This window comes from Ptychodera flava, chromosome 10 (genome assembly GCF_041260155.1).
Source record: "Ptychodera flava strain L36383 chromosome 10, AS_Pfla_20210202, whole genome shotgun sequence".
In the NCBI taxonomy this organism is placed as follows: Eukaryota; Metazoa; Hemichordata; class Enteropneusta; family Ptychoderidae; genus Ptychodera; species Ptychodera flava.
The window spans coordinates 8,731,629-8,753,768 of record NC_091937.1 but is presented as its reverse complement, the minus strand read 5'-3'; the positions used below and the strand labels follow the sequence as shown (position 1 = coordinate 8,753,768).

General features: G+C 39.3%; 1 protein-coding gene across 3 annotated transcripts in view; it reads right to left on the bottom strand.

Annotated features, from left to right (window-relative positions):
* Nucleotides 1-22,140, bottom strand: part of LOC139141915 (phe13-bombesin receptor-like) — a 94,654-nt gene that overhangs the window by 5,965 nt on the left and 66,549 nt on the right. Inside the window, exon 1 of one of the 3 annotated variants that reach the window (XM_070711678.1) lies at nt 21,442-21,641. The exons of the other annotated variants lie outside the window; for them this stretch is intronic. The gene's annotated coding sequence lies outside the window, so the exon portion shown is untranslated. Of the gene's footprint in view, nt 1-21,441; nt 21,642-22,140 lie in introns of those variants that run through there. 3 annotated transcript variants of the gene reach the window in all.

Genomic DNA, 22,140 nt, shown 5'->3' with positions numbered 1-22,140 from the left:
TACACTGGCGATACTTTGCTTTTATGAACTTAGGGATCACCAAACCTTTGGAGACTACTAAACGTGTCTACCCCCGGAGTCAATTTTCAAGTCACATCCTTGAAGCAGAATACCATCCATTGCATAATGATGGTTCCGATGCTGGCTTTGACGGCTGCCGTTCTGTTTTCGTCTTGCCATCTATGGCCTTTTGTAATCTCGCAAAAATCGTTGGTGGTGCATTCACAACATTTTTTCCGTTGTTGACCGGCAAGTTTTCCCTACAAAATCAGAATCAGTCGTTCTCCATGACAATGCCAGCGTGATAAGAAAGTAAAAGAACGCACAGACGGTCATCACGATAGCTCAAAGAGTTTGAAGTGGACGTCTGAAATTTACCAAAAACAACCCAGTGAATGCCCCACCATATTGTACAGAATCGTTGCGGCAATGAAAAAATATTTTATTGGACAAAAAATCATTCACGAAGCAATTTCTATATTTAATGATGAATTGTTCGCTTAATGGTTGAGCATATGATGTGAAATCAATTAGTAGACAATATCAGGTAATTGATGGTACCAAATACAGTGAAGGGAAACCGGTGTTTGATAGAGTCGGTTCCCTTGTGTGTATTATACACATCTACCAAACACCACAAATACCACATCTACCGTAAAGAGGGGCAAAACAAGCCCAGAATGTCTATTTATTAATTGAAAATCAGATTTCAGAACATATTTTCGAGGACAACCGAAAATTGGCCAGGTCTATCAAACTGTCAGCTACTAAGGACGGGCAATGTCTTTTGTCAAAATATGTTTGCGAGTCGTACACGCACGCCAGTTGTACCCTTTTATATTGTTGCCGTTTTCCTCTATAAAACGAGTAGTATTTTCTTCTTAGCCTCCGCATTACGTCGAAATAATCTTTACGACCCCTATACGGGTTTTTCGGACCAAGGTTGTACTACGGAAGGGCCCGAGCGTGCAAGCGCCCGACCGTACACCTTACGACCGATGTCCGCAAGAACCCGTATCAGGGTCGTAGAAGTTTTATCATATACTAGTACCTCTTGGAAGGATAAATATGTAGTTAAAATAATATTCCGAATTGTTTTGGTGATAAAAATGCGTGTGATATCAAAAGTCCATCGCCATTTGTGTCAATTTTTCAAAACAAAGCGAAAGCCGCATCCCGTCGAGGATGACATACATATGACGTCATTTGTTTACCTGCAGAAAGCTATAACACACAAAGCAACATACATGGCCAACAGAGAATTGGCCTGATGAAATCGAGGTGTAAAAAGACAACACCGTGATGTAAATTATTGTAATTTACACTGAATAAGGCAGCGAGATCAGGCATAAAGTGAGTGACCATTTTGCGATGAAATCCCTGTGTAATTGAAAATGATGAGCGTCTTGGCTCATATAACATCGCGTGATCGTTCTCGATTTACATTCTGACAGTTTAGTTCCTCACATTTCAACAAAAACAAAACAAAAATCCCGGATTATCAGTGACGCGCTTGGTATACACAGGATTTCACTAGAATTTAGAAATATAAACCGATGTAACCGGCGCGGCTCCACTGTGGCCACTACGATTTGAGCGAGCAGACGTTTTTCCTAATCTCACGCTGGCTTTGTGTATGAATGTTATAGTAACCAGAAGCAGTTCAGAAATGCACGCGATTGCCAATATTTGGACACAGCGTGCCCGACCACAGCTTTTTGATCTTGCGTACTGTTGTTTACAGTAGAACTTTCTCAATACAAAAGTTGTTCCAGAATGCGACGTCTTCATCCAAATATGGGCACCGGGCCGGGGCGTGATACGCAAAAAAATGCACTGATGTGAGGGTGCTTTTCCCCCCATAGCTTTACACAGACACGTGAATCTAGCTATACATGTCACTGCATGAAAACCCGATAATTCAGATAAATTCACATTAATGAGTTGCCTGTATTATAGTATAATACACGTGAATTCACATGAATCCACATGAATACAGGCTTGCTGAATACAAAAAATGGATCATTGACTGTATTCATCTGTATATGCACTCTTCAGCTAAAATACATGCAATAATCCATGTTAATACAGTAAGTATTAAAGGGTTTTTATGCAGTGTGTATATGATAACAAACGCTTTTACCCATGCAAACACCAGGTATTGTAAGCAATATACAATATCAACACAAGCCTGGGATATAATTCAGTAGTTGATAATGTGACTAACATCGCCCTTACACACATACAGACTTTATTGAAAAGTGAGCACCAGACATAATTTTGGTGATGGAACAAGCAACGGTATATTGCAATTATACCAAATATAGTGGGAATAAAAGTAACAACTACTTCAGCTTTAACAAAGTTCAATTCTGTTCGTCATAGTTAAAACTTTACAACTTGTACAACATCATGGTAAGAGAAATATCTCAAGACAGCATTCAGAGAAACTAGCAATGCGTTGGGCAGCCTACATTTATTATCAACTAGTATAAATAATTGCTACTCTCGTTAAACATTTTACAACCGTGTTTCTGTGTGCCCTATCATTATTTGTCGAACGTAGCACAAAGTAAGTCATAGACTATAATTCCCCAGCTAAAGGACCTTTCCTTCTCAATCGGGTAATTAAAACAACTGAAGTCGTTCAGAATAACCTCATTGACTCCGTATCATACATAATCGTTATGGGCAGTCGTTAAATTTCGTCTCCAAGTCGTTCCGTGGATGTTTCGGTTCGATGGGCCACGTTCATGAGGACTAGCAGCAAATATGCCCGCTGCATATCGAATAATTCTCGTTATGCATGAACCTCATCGCACCCTTGGTCGTTCAATCCTTGTTTACATTCGCCACGGCACACGGTAGAGGACATTTCAATTAAGCACCCCGCTCGACAGCTGGGATTGTTCAAGAAAGCTTACTGGTTTAGAGCTAATGCAGTTAAACAGCCCTTCTATATTGGGTTCGACATATGGCCACGCTCCACTCAAGCTTGGTATTTTTCGCTACAAATCTCGTTACTTTCCCTTCATATAATTAGACGATTTGTATGCGCTGCTGACAAATTGCGACCATTTGTGAATTATAACAACAATACTGCAATAAAGCCATACCAGTGAGATTTGTAGAGTAGCGTCTAAATAGATTATATATTGTAAAGTGCACCTATGCCATCCGTACCTATATCTCCTAAAGAGGTTTAATCAGAATGGCTTGGGTCTTAGCATCCGGTCAATATACCGTTTGATTAATTTACGGTGGGGCGAGATCGCTGCAGAGATCTTTTTAACTAGACATTGATAAAATATTATTAGCCTATTTACAAAGCACCGCTTTCACTCTTACCATTGAACCTGTATCGCTATAATTTCATGATGACGGATAGGACAGGCGAGAAAATGAAAATGAAAGGGTTTTACAATAGTTTTTGCCCATGGTATAATCAGTCAGTTGATGTCTTGAAATTGCCGTTCATAATCTTGCCAATAGTAATACGAAATGAAAGCGTCTCTTGAAACACTTTCATTGACGTGTATCATGCTAGCACTCCATGTAATAGATATATCTTGCACATTTCAGTGACAGAATGATATATGAACGTCGGCTGATGGCGGGCATTACAAACACGACGAAACAACTCTAAATTAGATTATTACTATTTTACGTAAATGGTCAACATGTCGGGTTTACTTGAGACGACGCATTTGTCAAATTAATACGTACTACAAAGCATCAATGAAACAATGTAAATGTACAGCACAGGTTCATACTTGCATAGTATCCACGCACACGTGCCAGGAATGGCATTCCTTTCATTAACTAGACGACAAGCTATTTTGTTTAAGAGGCTTATTATGACGAATGTGAAAAAAGGGATGGCAAAACAGACGCTGTAAGTGCACAAACGTTGTCATGTACATATGTACTGAATAAACTGGCTCCATGTCTATGTATGTATGTATGTATGTATGTATGTATGTATGTATGTATGTATGTATGTATGTATGTATGTATGTATGTATGTATGTATGTATGTATGTATGTATGTATGTATGTATGTATTTGTGTATGTATGTATGTATGTGAGGGGGTGGGTGGGTGGGTGGATGGATGTTTGTATGTATGTGTGTATCTAAGTATCTATGAATCTATGTATCAATGTATGTAAACTGTATCTGTGTATCTATGTATGTATCTATGTATCTATGCATGTATATACTATGTATGTTGGTACGTACGGTGTTTGCCTGTCAGTCTGTCAGCAGCCTGTTGTGATCTCTCCGTCTTTCTCCCCACTCTTAATACACTGCTTTCTGGTTTACGCCAATTTTAATCTGTCGTTCAGCCTATCTTAGTCGCTTCGCTGCCGATCTCAATGCATTGGTGACTTCACACGCAGAGTGTCAATTCAAGTGGACAGATTGGTAAAAACACCAAACGATATCATATCCGTTGTTTTTCATGCTATCGAGACGAACTCTCAGTCGCCATTTCACTCTTTAGCTAAGGGGACTGTTTTCTCCAACATCTTTCTGGTTTTCCCAAAAAATATCACCGATAGATGTGCATTCATTATTCATCATCAAAAATAAGTTCTGTTTGCAAAGAAAAATTAAATGGCTATTTTATACAATAACAACATTGTTCTATTGCACATTTTCATAATAAGTTCAGATGGTTTTCTTCTGTAATGTTTGAGAATGATTGAAAGTTGACTATATAAATATAGAATCAACAATAATTTCGACTTGTGCATCTCCATTACTCCATTAAATGTATTATGTAGTCTTATCGTCAGTACCCTAAAGCAGCTTTTACAATTTCACTATTTTTTCAAATTATTTCGCTTTTTTCATTAATTTTAGCGACAATTAATGTTTTTCCTCATCGAAGCATAATAGATCGACGGTCATCAGATGTATATTCCTTCCCTGGTTGCAGATGATATAATTTGGGTACATACAAGAAATTATGTAATCATCATATTTATATGTTATGAGTAAATGCAAGGTTTAAGTAGAGCTCAGATGATTGATAATTCAACATCTTTCAGAAAACAGAACGATTGAACTGACTTCTCTCATTAAATGAAAATAACTGAAATAATTTTGAAAAAAATGGGACGTTTCGCTTTAATTATCTTCGATAAAATGTAACGCCACGTATTATTTGTGAGTATAGAGAGTTCGGATGCAAAGAATCTGATTATTTTCGCAGTCAGATAACAGGGATACTTCACTATTAATCTGAGGGATATACGAATTATAACTTTGAAACGATGACACCAAGAAATCATCTCTGGTTGCTGTGGTGAACGAAGTTCAGACAATAAATACGATGCTTTCATTCGTTTGGAAGCACCAATGGGGATTCCAAATGAACGGAGATCAGACAATAAATACGATGCTTTCATTCGTTTGGAAGCACCAATGGGGATTCCAAATGAACGAAGATCAGACAATAAATACGATGCTTTCATTCGTTTGGAAGCACCAATGGGGATTGTATGTCGCAGCGTGATAAAGGTTCTTTGCCCCTTTTTTTGCATCTAAGTTCGTGGAAATAAGGATGTTGTATTTGAAATTCTAAGAATTCTCTGTATAATTATGCTGTGAATCATAAGGCATTGTAAATGTATAGAGTCGAACATAAGGGGGCTGACTCTTCCAGCGTAATGACCCAAGGCCGACAGGATTTTGCGACACAGCTCACGACGTGTCCGCCGGCAAAAGTTGTCGGAAAATCGCCTTTGCGAGCCATCCGAATCGATGTCGGTTACTTCTCCAGCAAGTGAGAAGACGTCACTTGTTTTTGCAAACACACTGATATAAGCTGCATCTTGTGAGCGGGAAGGGTGCTTAAAAAGGGGTAATTGATATCGGCTAGAAGGGCCAGCTGGAGAAAGAGAAGATTATTTGCAGCGAACAAAATCAATAACTCCTCCAAAGTGGACGGATGGATCATACGCACGGTGAACCGGCATGTCTTCGCTTGATTATGACCGAACCCGTACGTCTCCGAACCTGAATGTCACTGATACCCAATACCTTCATTAAATACCGAATGTTCATGCAAATGTGTCCACTAGAAATAAAGACATGAGTACCTTCTAACCTATACAGTATAATTTGCATACGGTTATCTCAGTTGGCCACGGAGAAGAAGGTAAATATGACATGTTTCATATGTGAATGAGAGACTTCGACCTTGTGCTAATATCAGATTTTCTGGCATCGCCCTATCAATAGCGGTATCCGACCTAGCACGCTTGCGCAGAATCAACATGCACACAGGTACTAGATAGACATACGGTAACAGTGTCAGGCACTCCGGTCACGCTGTTATTCGGAATAGTTTAATCCTGCACGTGACAGTATATGCACTGTATCTCATTGATTCCGGAAAATAACACGCGAATTTTTATTCCACAGTCATGTGCAGTTTCCTGCATCGTCACCATCGACACTCTTTCTCGAATCATTTTCATTCAACAAGGCGACACAAGGTAGCAAGGCTTGTTGCAAGCCAAATATCTGATAGCTTCTGCATAACACTATAATGATTAGATATCCCCTTTATACATCTGGTCTTATTGTACACTGTACAAGACAAACTATATAGCAGAATTAGTGTGCTCCTAAATATATATTATTTTTGTGTAAAATTGACCGTTAGTGTCATTTCAGTATATTTCGCTCGGATAAACCCAGACTCCATCAACGATGTGCACCCTACCAGCATACCTTCGGCGCTTTCTATACGAACTAGCATAATCGTAATTGGCTAATCAGTGTAATTGTTTTGGGTTCACCTAATAACATTTACTGACATTATCATAATCGCGCCCCTGAACTTGAGTCGTATAATTAAAACATAATGGACGCGGGACAAACCAACACAGAGGACATGGAACAAAGTGTTACAAAGTATACAGAAAACTCAGTATAAACTATGAAGTTTCGCTTTCCTATTTACTCTTGTGAAGCATTTCAGCAGAAACTACACTACCTTGCGATCGCCCCGGCATCGCAAAATGTAAATTTTTGCTCTAACTTGCCGTTAGGGAACATTTTCCCCTTTCTGAAATCAAGAATAAAAATCAGGGGTTACCGCGCAAGCTTTGGTGCTACATAATTAACTAATTATTCAATCTTTCCTAACACTTGTAATTCAAAATGGCCGCCGTCCCTGTGTTAACTCTTAGGAGAAAATGTAATTTTCTATTTTAACAGAAAATAAACCAGTGAAAACTTTCTTTCCTCGATTGGCTTCGAAAGAAGCCTCGACCAGTGGTAAACCAAAACAGCATTGTAAAAGTTTCAGAGTCAGAATGCATGTATCTGTCCTAGATGCGCAGTCTACCTGTAATGCACAATTTATCATTGGGTGCTGCTGACAGCTATCCTGACTTGTGAACATGATTGCGTTCACAACCACGGTATCGTCAGTGACGTCACTTCCACGGTATCGTCAGTGACGTCACTTGAATCGCGATCACGATTGTGAAAATCGACAGCTCTCTGGACAAGTTGTCACCCGAAAGGAATACGCGCAACGGCAGGAGTATAAATGGAGATCATTCGACGACATAATCTCAGTGAATATTGAATTCAATTAAGGTGACGGTCTTTCGACATTTCAATCTGAAGAGTGGGAAACAGCGACACAAAAGTTCGACTCTTGCTTGTACGAAACAATACAATGTTAATTTTGTCAGCTTACACCGACCTGCAGTTATTTGATATTATTATCATCGGTGAACATAACACCAAAATCTTGAGGGCCAAGCGTGTTCTTTTCATTGCTTTTCATAATGCGCGTTAAACCCACAAGAATGATTTAGAATATCAGCCTTTCAAATCATATCTTCTTACATTATACATCCCAGTCACTGACGTCATTAATATACCTGATGCCGTTCAAATTTCCGTTAAAACCTGAATTGCATCACTTTCTACCTGTTTGCTAGATTTTTTTCAGATCACATCCATACAGATGAAAATGACCCACCAAAACAGAAGTGCGCATGTCTTTTTTTATCTATTTAAAAAATTCACGTTTTTCGCGGAAACTCCCGCGTTGTTTTTCATGGAAAAACACTCCTGAGCACGGTAAAATTTACAACATTTAAATTGAGCAAACCCACTCATATATTTTCTGAATTAAATCTGCCATTTATGGGCAACCTTAAAAAAGTTAAATTGAAAATCTACCCTGTATCTCGTAATAAGGCGAATGTCCTACAATTTGAGTTTGTCGATCTTTCGAAAAAGCTTGTAGAATTCTGAACGTGCACGCGTTGAATTTTTTATCCGAGTGAACCATGCCTTTAAAACCTTTCCATGCTTAGAAATGTGATAGTCAGGGGGACAGATATTCGGACTCTCAATTTTTTACAATTCTTTTCTGATCTCCCTGCGACTTGTAGGGGCTCATTTTACAACTCTTTGAGTAAGAAAAAATCACTGTTTCAGTTTTTCAAAAATCGAACACTTCATTTTCCCCTATAGAGTAAACACAGAGGTGACGGCCATTTTCAATTATTTCAAAATTAGGTAAGTGTTGGGTAATTTGTTTTTTTAGTACCAAAGTTTGCATGTTGACCCCTGATTGTTATTTTTGATTTAAAAGAGAATGGTCGAAAGTTTCATTTGGATAGTTTGAGCAGAAGTTTAAGTCCTTCGCTTTGGAGACGACAAAATTCACGAGAGATGCTGGTATGGTTGATACCTTTGCAGCAATAACGACCCTCACAAACAATTAAACACTTACTTTTATCTATAGAGATGAAACCGAACTGATAGTATGTCTTTGTACAAATTCTTTGCTTCCCTCTATAACCCTTTTGGTGTCCACGTATATGGCGCTATGCCAAATCATTATCCTTCTCAGATATTAACGTTGTGCAAATCGTGAATTTAGAGTCACGCAAATCACTGATATATATGTGAGTTACCAATACATTCTAAAAGGCGTGATTATGCTTTTCGCTGGTCTTTGTGAAAATCGTGAATTATGAGCTTGCGGTAATCTAAATAGTGAATCGCATACGACTGCGTTACATTCACCAAACTGACTGAGATATAGAATATTAATCTAAATCTGATGTACCAGAGTCAAATCTCGCTTTGGGTGAGATTTTTTTAATGCGCCATAATCAGTTTAAAAGGTTTGTATGCGGGACGGATAATCCGTGCCATTAGAAATAAAGCGACTTTCATGAAAAAAGTGTTCTATCAAAAGAATAAATATCTTAACCGACGGGGCTCTCAGTTTCTCAGTTTCTAGATCACTCTTACTGCTGGTCATCGCCTTCGTCGTTTCCGTACCACAAATCACGATGTTATAATGCCTCATGTTCATCTTCTTTCTCTACAGCCAAAAGGCCGATGCTTTGATCATAAGCCACTGTTCATTTCACCAATACGAAAATGAACAAACAGTGGGCGAGTAGATTCTAAGGCAGCTTTCGCGCTGTGCTTTGTTCAAAATCCTAAGTAATCCCTCCACAGAAACTTGAATAAACCGTTTACGCGTGACATCTTCACAGATTTATATATTTGCTGAATAATAAACTTTTCTCTAAAATACTTATACTTTTGCAGAACCTTGTGATCATCACATTAAAATTGAATACTATATCTATATAAACTCCCACATGTAACAATAGCACATATTGTTCGGCATTGTATGTGATGTACATTCACATAGGGTTTACGAGCCATGCAGGCTAGTCACTAATGTAGTCTGACTGCGATTGTAAACAAGTGTCTATAGAATAGACTTCACAAATCGCTGAAACGTTCCCATCGGGAGGTATATTAGGCTGTTATGAGCACAGAAATGCCCATCTGGCAGGGATCTGAGTCCTCTTATAAGCTGGATAATCATAGTTTTCTAAGTATATAGAACACCATTTGGTGGGTATGTTCTCAAAAGTATCTTACTTAAACTTTATGAAGTAAGAGGCGTGCGTGGCGGGAACTCAAATGGCGACGTCATTATGAGAGAAAACGACATGAATGAAAACTCTCGTCACTCGAATGGGGGCTCGTCCGATAGAATGTGATGGTGTTACCAGCATCTAATCTTGTAAAGTCACATATGTTTTAAAACTATGAATTGATCTTAAGTGAAAGGAGGAACTTCCACACCTTTAGAACGAGTTCTGCAAGTTGCACCTGAGTCACAGTTCATTACAGTGGAAGGAAGGGTTTCTTAAACCTTCGCTTTAAGGTAGTGTGTGCCTCGAAAGTGAAAGACTTAAACTTTTGCTCAAACTTTCCTTAAGGAATATTTGAACCGTTCTCTTTCAAAATCGAGAATAAAAATCAGGGGTCACCGTGCAAATGTTAGTACTAGAGAAACACATTACCTATAAGATTAACCGATATTTGAAATTCAAAATGGTCGCCATCCCTGTGTTAACTCTACGGAGGAAAAATAAACTTTTCGATTTTCGAAAAAAAACTAAGCCGGGGAAATTTTTTTCTTTCTCCAAGAGCTTCAAAAAGAGCTCCCTAAATTGATAGATCAGGAAAGAATTGTACAAATTTGAGAATCCGAATATCTGCGCGATCTACCTTAAGAAATAATGTACATGTAAAAACAAGCTCACTGTAATCGAACATACCCTCGTGTTGAAAGACTTTGCAAAAGCCAAAGTTCTAGTTTAAAATATTCTCGACAATGCTTTATTTCCTGTGTATTATATCGACGAGTATTACTCCCTCGTCGAGTAAATCGATAGCTCGTTTGTATTGTAAATAATAAATTAATTAATTAATTAATAAATGAATGAATATAAACCTAGGCTGTCTTTTTATACGAATGACGTTTTAGTACTCGTGGAATATTTATTTACGCAAAAAAAATTAAACTAAGCTTTTTTCCATAAAGTCCTGGACCGACTGCAAAAATTAATGCGTTACTATTCTGATGTTATCTTGGCTGTAAACCAGAATTCCAACAAAGTTTGTACAATTAGAATTTTTTCCCACTTTGATTGACATTTTTATTTTAGTGTCTCCATTAGTTAGCGATACTACCTCATCAATGACGTATTTGTTACGTTACTTAATGGAGTAGACGTATGAAACCGTATTGTAGTCGAACGGGCGATGAATTGACGTGCACCGTCGTTTAGCAGCTATCTCGTCTCGCGCTTGCCGACGCCACTGACCACCTTTCTGGAAAGCTCGGACGTTCAACTTTGCCTAACATTGATGCCGAGGTTAACGTTGTCGCTCTTCATAGAAAATGCTGCCCTGTTTTGTATTAAATTCAAAACCGACATCAATTTCAGGCTTCAACAATACCGTTTTTGACAAGTGACTCGTCGTTTCCGGCGAGGCCGATATCAGTGAACCAACAAGAGAGTTGGAAAACCATATAATGAGGAGTCTTTGTGTAAGGAGAGCAACAAAATGAGGTATTTTCGTCTGAATTCCCAACGCTCACGGTCATTTTCATCATGTTAAGCAATCATCAACTTGACATTTCCATTTCAGTTATACAAAATCGAAAATTTCCATATTGCAATAGAAAACGCCTTGAGCATGAAGTATATCAGTGCCCCACTGCTCCTAGCGGTTCTCAGTAATATGCTTCGTCAAAAGAGGCTGCAAATAAGAGGAAAGGCCGTGCACACAGTCAATGATACTACATTATTAAGTCTGACGGCCGCTTTGCTTGTCATTAAACATATGCATGTGCCACCTGCACTTGTACGCACGCACGCGTGACGTATACAAGCCTTCCTGGTTGTTTGTTTGTCAGTCTGTCCTTCCACACATCCATTCATCCATCCATACATCGAGAGAGAGAGAGAGAGAGAGAGAGAGAGAGAGAGAGAGAGAGAGAGAGAGAGAGAGAGAGAGAGAGAGAGAGAGAGAGAGAGAGAGAGAGACATACATACATACATACATACATACATACATACATACATACATACATACATACATACATACATACATACATACATAGTTTTATACATTACAACAATGCAAATTCGGATAGTTGGGTGTTACAGCTTTTAAGACTTCCTGGTTGTTTGTTTATCAGTCTGTCCTTCCATACATCCATTCATCCATCCATACATCGAGAGAGAGAGAGAGAGAGAGAGAGAGAGAGAGAGAGAGAGAGAGAGAGAAGAGAGAGAGAGAGAGAGAGAGAGAGAGAGAGAGAGAGAGAGAGAGAGAGAGAGAGAGACAGACAGACAGACAGACAGACAGACAGACAGACAGACAGACAGACAGACAGACAGACAGACAGACATACATACATACATTACGACAATGCAAATTCGGATAGTTGGGTGTTACAGCTTTTAATCTTGTACCGTTACGGTATCAAAATTTCTGATTCTCTTTTGTGGAGAAACAAACATTCTGCCTTCTCAAATGTCAGCATATAGATTTTAAATGATTATAGATAAGGAGAGCAGCCCTAAAACTGCTCCAAAAGGTCGTACCGTATGAATATCTCACTTTCGATGGATTCAACGTAGGCTGTCATTGTCAAGGGTATGTTGGCTAAAGGAAAGTTCAATGACATCAAAGCTACACAAACGGGATCGAATAAGATAATCAGCGTTATTTCAAAGCTCATTTCAGCGCTTGATACGTAAAGCCACCTGATGACTTAGTCACGTGGCCTGTGGGCTCACCGCGTTTTTGACAAGGACTGTAAACAGGTGAGGAAACCCGCTAAGTGCTAGAGATGCCCCATCAAGTGACCAAAGGCCGTCATCCATGACACCATAGGCAAGACGTTGCAAAGATTGACAGGATGTTTAAACGATACGACTGGTCCGAACAAACTATAGACATATAAAGTCGTCTTTTATGATGACAGGGCTACCTCAATGCTTAAATTACAATTTCGACATATATTTCATTAGTTATGCCTTAAGTAGGATGATCACGTGGTGTGTCTTAAAACTTATGACGTTGTTTTGTGGGTGACAAGCATCCATCCAAGCGCTCACCTAAAAATGGAACTAGACTTACTTCCAGTCAGCAATGTCGGAAAATAGAATTGAATTCCATGAGCCATACTGATAGGATTGTAAAAATGCCCATTAAATAGATGTCATGAAACGGCCAACCTTTTCGCAGTACGGGACCATATTTTCGTTTATGATTTGGATAAATTTGCGTCCTTAAAACCCAGTTTCAATTCTTCAGAGCTACCTTCCTCTTCGTTTAATGAATGGATAGCTTTAGTATCGTAAACGAAGATGTAGAATAGTCGAGGAATGTTTCGCTACCTCATCGACACACCGTAAGAACACCGGGTCATATCTCTCTCATCGTAGAGAGCAGAGAGTGCTGATAATGGTGATTATAATGCTGTGCTTTGCGCGTCAACGATTTGAGACTGCCATTGGCATTATATGACTCTGACTGTACATATGCGAGGCGTTTTTTCATGTCAGTGAACGCTTGTAATAATACAGATATTCACTGAAATAGTTGCAAAATGCGACCTAAACCATAGACCCTAGAGTTTCTGTAGGGGTATGCCTAAACAGCAAACTGGGATTTACTTCATGTGCAACGTTGACCATATGTATGATATGCATCTGAAATTATTACGTTCGATTTAAATAATGTACGTTGTATTTTTAAAACTAATTTACTCAATTTGATCAATATCAAACGGGCAGCACACGACTCATACGGGCGTATTAGAGCTGCACTGTGCACAGTGTCTCTTTACGTATTATCTTAGACCAAGGAGTCGATGACTTTTACTCAGTTTTAACTAGTTTGAGTGGAGTGGCCGACCTGACAGTATCTGTGTTGTATCGGCTAATGACTTTCACCCTCAGTGAACGGCTTTGAGTATAACTATCATTCTCGCACACACCGTGAGCGAACACGTCCGTCGTTGTCACGGTTCTTTGCATTTCACATTTTGCGCATGATTTTCCAAGTTCTACGGTAAAATTATCTCTCGTACATAAGGTTTTGGTAATTATCAGCTTTTCTTTAGTTCTTTTTGCATTATTGCAGGGAGAGAGAGCGCCGCTCTGGCCATAAATTTCTATTCACTTGGCGAAAGGAAAGCTAATCGCATTGCCTCGCCCATTAATTTTTGACTTTCCTTTAGTGCGTGCTTATAAATTGACTCTCAAGTTCAGCTTATCTCCCTTCACCTCTGTAACAAATACAAACAATAAGGTTGAGTTGTACTGGAGCTAATCATGAGCCCAGTAATCCACAGTCTGGCCACATCCTCGGCAAAGAATGCTTGCTACACGTCATTCTAAAGTCAGCAATTGAATATGTAGGTAATGGTCGATTTATCATAATGCATTCTAAACATTGCGAAATATTTTTTGTCTCTTTCAAAGGCAGATATGAGATCTGTACTATTTCTTACAAAGGCAACTCATATTAGAGGTCTAGGGACCAGGAACGAGGTTAGTCACATCGAGTTAATTACTATAGCAATTTACCAAAAGAAAGCAATCAGTTGATTTATAGCTTAGGCGAATTGAACATTGGCTGTAAATTGTTGTTACGATGCAATCATCGAGTTTAATGATTAATTTAGATGCCACAGTCGACACATTCTCCTCAGTCTGGCGATGATATCACGGTGGCATTGTTTGTCATTCCGCAAAAGCAGTTTAGTATAAACGCATAGATTATTAATTTCAGAAACAATTTTATTTGTAATGATTGATAAATAGATGGATAAATGGATTTTCAATTCTCAATTGATCATAAATAAATAAATATGATTTAATTGTCTAGCGTACATATATTCACATCATATGTAATTGACATATGCATAGCGCTCAACAATCAGTACTTCGAGTAAAGATCCTTTAAGGTGCAATCGAGTTGGGATAGAAGCTACAGTGTTTTACGCCAAGAGATAAAACTTTACATGACGCAGAAGCTTTGCTGAAAAAACTCAGAGTAATTTCCGCTCGAACCTTGCATGGCACGGTGCGAGTAATTGCTTCGCCTTTTGCTCTGTACCCTAAACTTTCCAACCGCCTACGGGTGCGGTACGAGAGCCGCTGCTGACAATTGCCATACGCCTGTATTACCATATGTCTCCAATGGCTATTTAAGAATTACCCGAGGCGTTTATTAATCGGAGGGAAATAACCATTCTGTCGCATCTGAGAACGAGAGATGTGCTGGTTACTTCGAATTATTTCTTCTGTGGCATAATGGATGTAAACATGGTTAGCATTTGCCGAGTTCCTGTGTTGCACACGAGCGCACAAAGCGGAAGAAACGATCCGATGTAATGGTTGAAATCCTTGTTAGAGCGGCCGAAGCAAATAAGGCATATTTACCACATTTTTACGGAGTGACGCATTTGAGACAGGACTAATACATTCGTCGACGTGCTCGATCATGGTGTACGATTCTGGCTCGTCGATTTACGATCTGAGAGATTCCCGGACATCCTTTTGAATGCGCAATGGGTAAAGGCATAAAAACGTGAATACGGGTGTAATAGAGATGACAGCATTACCGCTGGCTCCGGGGAATAACGACAAACTTTGAATTTATTCGACCGAAATAAATTGTGGAAAGAGATATTCTGACTGAAATCGTTAAAAATTACAAAAATCAACAGATATAAATTCTAAACGTCCCTTATATTTCAGGGATTTAAGGGATACTTACGAGTTTCACATTGGAAAGGGGCGCTGGCGTCGACAGCAACTCAAGTATGTACATCTTGAAGGGATTGGCAGCTCTATAACAACTATTGGCATGGGAGCAAAACTAATGAAATCTCTCTCTTCAATTCCCAGGCCCCCTTTAAGACCAAGGTCATGATGGCGTACATGCAGGTTTAATTGCTCAGGTAAAGAGCATCCTCACCTGGCTCGTATTCTGATGAGACACACCAAAGTCTCTTTGTGTAAAAAGATCACTGAGCCACTGACATGTATAAAGTGCGCCGCCAAAGGTGTTGTGGTTCTGATGTTTCACATATAACCACGGCCGACACACCTTTTGCCATATATGGATACATGCAAATTAGTTATGATCGATTAAGGTTAAATTCCTTCCCCAGACAATGACTCGACAACTTAGTTCTCTCTAAAGGAATATTAACCGTGATCACCACGTGACTTCATAAACCGACACGTTGAAAATTTCACCGTCTGTAATGAAAAAAGCACGATCTTCCTCATTTCAAAAGGAACCATTTGACCGTTTCCGAACAATTTCTTGTAGTGAATGATGTATCTTGCGTGTCCAGCCTCTTAATCTGGTAAGGCTGTATGCCATACAGACTTCAGATGAATAATATCAAGCAGTTTGACGCTTAACATTTAGTGGCCGCATTGATGACAACTTTTTATGCCAACTCAAGCAATTAGATTGCGTCATAATTTATACCTAGCTCTATAGCTATATTGCGTGAAGATAAGAGAGAATATGAAAATATATGAGTGAAACGTAAACTAACTTCGCGATGAGATCACAAGTCAAGGTATAAGTGTTTACCTGACTCTCAGACTAAGACAGACTATGAACACTTTGGTGTACTTGATACTTCAGACACATGTCAACAGGGAGGCTTAAGTAACATTGACATTGAACGTATAACATTGTATACATCGCGACCTTAATTCTCGGAAATGGATGATCTTCTGCAATATTTACGAAGGCTTACAGAAGCAATGAATATGATATTACTGCACATGTCTGGCAAACGATCTTACACGTGTCTCTGTTTTGAGCTCGAGGCTGTTTCTGTGAAAGGTCGTAAAGATCGCAAAACGGTCGGTGGCATCTGAATAAGAGACACATTCAAGGTCATGAGATGGATTATTTTTCATTGAAAACTCAAATTCATTTGTTCTCGAACTCGACACTAACGTTTATGTATACAAGTTTCCATACAAGAGCAGATGTCTGCTATCTGTCTGACTGTATGCATTCGGCCTTGCAGCTTGCCTGTCTGACTGACTGCATGTCTGTCTGTCTGTCTGTCTGTCTGTCTGTCTGTTTGTTTATGTCTGTCTGTCTGTCTGTATGTATGTATGTATGTATGTATGTATGTATGTATGTATGTATGTATGTATGTATGTATGTATGTATGTATGTATGTTACATGTGCCGCCATAACTTGCCAAACATACGTTTGACTGTTTTGTATATATCACTACTACAAACGTGGAACGTTTACGTGGTTTCTGATGGTTTGTCTCTGGGAAAATGAACTCTAGGCAGATGTCTGCCCTTGGCCTATCGCGTTGAACCATGGACATTCTTACGTGCGCGTCTACGCTTGTCTATGCTGGGGCGGCATGCCTTTGATATGTCTCAGCAAGTAAAGATCTGAATGACGAAGGATCGACTTTGTACTTCCGACTTCTAATTGAGATGATTACCGTAAACTAAATACACCCATTTTATCCTTTCCATTACACAAACACATGCTGGTGATGTAAAATCCACAATAGAGGCAAATGACTTTCACCTTGGCTACAAAGCTCAAAATACCCTGATAATTAACTGGAATATGATGTACAGTGTAAGGAACGTTGAAAACAAACAGAGAGGGATGAAAATTCATATAAAAAAACCACAAAGCAATTCTGGAAATGAAACCAAAAATCGAAATTTTAGTATTGGTCGATATCAGGACTCCTTACCTAATAAACAAATACAAGCGCAATCTCTCTCTCTCTCTCTCTCTCTCTCTCTCTCTCTCTCTCTCTCTCTCTTCCCCCTTCCGTAGTACATGAGCTGCAACTATCTATCCATAATAGAAATGGTAAACATAAGATCTAGATCAAGACGTTGAAAGGTTTGTGAACCAGACAAGCCGGAACAACGCCTTCATAAAGAAGTGCATTGCTGCTGGAAAGAGGAGGAAACGCGCGACCTGCGACCTCATATGCTTTTTGTGGAACCAAAGTGTATATATTCAAATGATGTATAGCTGTTCCTCTTCATGAGTGAACTGAAATCAAATGCCTCACACGTCAACAGTGACCGGCTTAATTGTCGCTGTTTCTCGTACAGTGAAGCAATACAAAAATGTTTTTAAAAGAACAATTGTGAAATTCGGCCTATAGCGCTTTGAGAATATTGTGGCTCCTATAGTGGTGACCGCTTTATCGCAAGTTGGAAAAGGTTGGAAACGACAAACACTTGCAAAAATGAGTAGTCCTTTTTGCACGCTGTGAAAGCCCGCTATCATTGGCGATGTGTTTGTTCAAGCATCTTTATTGTGTCGTTACACCATGGTGGTAATTAGGCCGCATCTTTCGCATGTTCTATGTTAAATGACTCGTGTAAACACTGGAGATGGCGCGGAAGGGGATTTGGTGAGCTCGTTGTGGGCCACTATTTCTTCAGGAAGCCATTAATTTACAACAGTTGATTGTAATAACTCATAGCGCCCAGAGTTCATCTTACCCGCTACTGACGCTCATGACTCAGTTTGACTGCTATTCATGCACCAGCTATACTCTCGCGACACTTAAAAGTAAATCATTTACTGTACACGTACAGCATTTCCCTGTTGACGTTTTCCCATCTATTTTCATTTTATTTCCAAATTATTTCATTTTATATTTTAGTCTGTTATTTGATATAGAGTGTACATGCTCAAGGCAAGAAAACCGCATTTAGGCCTATAGATGCATTGATTCGGAGAAATAAATGAAATCAAATAGATTTTGAGAAATAAATGAAACCAAATAGACAAAGAAATAACCTATTTCAGTTGAAATGTTCGTGTGAAGCAGTCACCATGGCTGAGGAGCGAATACTTGTGAACTGACGACCCCTGTGCATTGTGGAATGTCGTGTAGAAAGCAGGAAACGTTGGGGATTGTCGCTGTTCAGCTGGGAACAGAAAAAAGCCATTTGCCTACGGCTTTAATGCCCAATATTTGGACAACTGCGGCTTATTGCGATTCTCAATCATTTAGACATGCACTGTAATCTTCCCCACTTTGCCACAGATTAATGTTACTCAGTGGACTACCATGATGTGATTCATTTCAAAGACTACCAGACGGGAATAAATTTCTGCCGTTAAAATTATTCCTCGCTGATTAGTATCGTGGGGATAAAGCGCCCCCGCAAAATGTTTACTGCTTGCGCTATTAATCGTATACGACTGTTCCACCCTGCCTTTTTCATCCCTGCCAATAAGCGCACGGTGTCTTTTCTTTACTACAGCGAATACCGAAACGAACTGAAAACAAGAAACGATATATTTGTACTTAATTAAATGATACTGTCAGTGAAAATATATGAGGTCATATTAAGTGTTGTAAGTTGTGCGTACACTAATGCTCGCTTGGTCGGCGTATACCCTCCTGTTAAAACATCCTGTCGGCTCGTTCTCCTGGTCATCGCTTTGCTGGAAATCGTCTTATCATTCATGGCTCATTACTGTTTACGACTTTACAGACATGTAACCTCTTTTTTCCTCTGAGCAGCCATGTCTGGAGGATGGTTGGTAACTTGATATGACAAAACGACACGACTTTATACCAGTGTCATCTAGCGTTTAAGGGAGTCGCCGAAAGCGAGTAGCGTATGTATGTATGTATGTATGTATGTATGTATGTATGTATGTATGTATGTATGTATGTATGTATGTATGTATAAAGTATGTAAAAAGTATGTATGTATGTATGTATGTATGTATGTATGTATGTATGTATGTATGTATGTATGTATGTATGTAACTATCCTTTTTTGTGTGTCTTTCTCTGTCTGTCTTTCTGGTCGGCTGGCTGGCTGGCTGTCTGTCTGGCTGAGTCTTTGTGCTTTTCTATTCATGTATATTTCAGTCTTTTATTTCGCTACGTGATGCTCAGGTGTGCGGGTACAAGAAAAGTAGTATTGAGTATTAATAACAAGTTCCTTCAAGGGTATGACGGACGCCAATCAACAAAGTCCATTTCATTATACCTTGTTCATTTCACTTGTCAAGTATAAAGTCACTCCGATTCACACCAGTGATTTTTCATCGTGACAAATAACACACAGGAAATCCACACCTTCCCGACATGTTCGGTTAAGGCTGCCAATCATTTCATATGAAGGATCATTTCGTAGGCTCAACGATTTTTTTCAAAGGCAGCTACATTTTTCTTAATGTGCTGGAAAATGTATGTGGTACTTAAGGCCAGTCATTTTCAGGGAGAGAGAGCCCCACTTGAAAATTCAACTCCTGCGAAACAAATTTGTCGGGAAATGGATGGGTTCATTGAGAAACAAGCCAATTGATTTACTCTGATGTCAAAAGGAAGATAGAAGATGATCATCAACGCTACTCATATGGCTTGTAAAATGAGAGAGTCGACATCTCTCTTAAAAGTGTCGTTTTATATTCAACTGGACCCGAGGAAGTTCTCTCCCCCTGAGAGTTCGACCACAATATGAAAACATGAACAATGAATATTCCTAAACATGTGTTCCCAAATGGCTACTTTGGATTCCCAAACGTTACATTTGTATGGAGCGATGCTTCTCGTCTGCCACTAAGATAACAATAACATGACATAATGTTATCATTTGAAATTGCATTTTTAAATTCTTAATACGAGAAAAATATGCAGATCTTAATAGGAAGATCTTGTTGGCATCTGGAGGCGCCTGCACATAAATATATCATAACTTGCACCGCTCATATCATCGACAGCCCATTTGTTCGACCGTCTGATAACGATGCTGTGCTGATCCTCCTTAAAACCATATACGAACTTGCTCTTTCTACATTTTGTACTGGACATTTAAAGCGCCTTCTTGTGTCAAGAACAAACGGGCAGAATGTGAACAGTACTGGCAGCATGATGTGCAACGGGTGTCGAATCGTGTGCGTGACTCCGTATGCCACTCTCTGTTCAGAGCCAGGGTAACTACGCGCCCTGAATTGGTCTGTGCTGGCCGAATCGTAGAAAGACAGCGTCATAAAGGAAAGTTCGCGTTTTGCGTGATGGAGATGACTTTTTTCTTCACGTGCAAATGCATTTAGTATACCTGGTAATTTTTGATTGGCTGTGTAGGTTTTGTGATTGTTTAGTCCGATCTGTCAGAGATGACATGTAAAAACCAAGCGAATGTGAAATGCATCCCCGTTATCATACCACTGTTTGAGACGCAAATCGTAACAAACTGACAAAATTCCGTAAAGATGGTTTCGTTCCTTCGTAAGAATGAACCGATACCTTGGTCAACAAAGTGAAAGCATACAGAAGCATGTTATGCTTTCGACATATGCTCATCCGTCGGTAATTCATGAACATTTTATGTTGATTAAAAGTAGGAATAATGACTCTCGATCATCATTCCATCCGAATGCAAAACTAAGCGGGTAGACTTGTAGATGTTCTTATATTGCTCAACTAATTACAACACGATGTCTCCTGTTTCTAAGGGACTTATTTTAGGAACGCGCTGACAAATATTGTATACTAACCTGTGCAATCAAGCTGCGGTATTTCTGGTGAGTATTTTCATGTCGTCAAAGCTTAGCCGTTCAGACTGCCTGCACTGTGATTGGCGGCTGGCGGATCAACTGCTCGCTGCCGCTGTATGTGCTCATCGATTGGCGCGTGTTCCATCCGCGACGACGGCTGCAGCCAAACTGAAACTGATACGCTCGCTGTCACCAAACTCACTGAGTCGATACGGACTCTACCCCTCCACCTGTCAACGCTCGCCGCATCCGCCGACGTCACCACAGTGACAAATGACTTTCTAAGACGATAGGCTGGCTCACCCGCCGTAAATTACGTGATTGCTCTGTGTATATCAAACCGCCCACAAGGAAGGAAACGAAAATCCTTGAGTTCGATGCAATGCAAGCTGCTTTATTGATATTTCCAGTCTCAACATGTAAAATGTCAGCATACATATCTCTTTTGATTTTTATCGACATTATCAATAATTTATTTTCTCTGCCTTTATAAAGGTTAAACACCAAATTGTAAACTTATACAGTTTGACTGTCCTCTCTTTTTTAATCGATCAGAAATTGACTCAAAAGTTTTTTAATCCATATTTATCTAAGGCTTGTTCCTTAATATCCTCCTTATAGTCTCCGACATCATTAAAGAATAAAAAGCCAAATTATACAACTGTCTGTCAAAACCATGCACACCAGCTTTATTCAGCG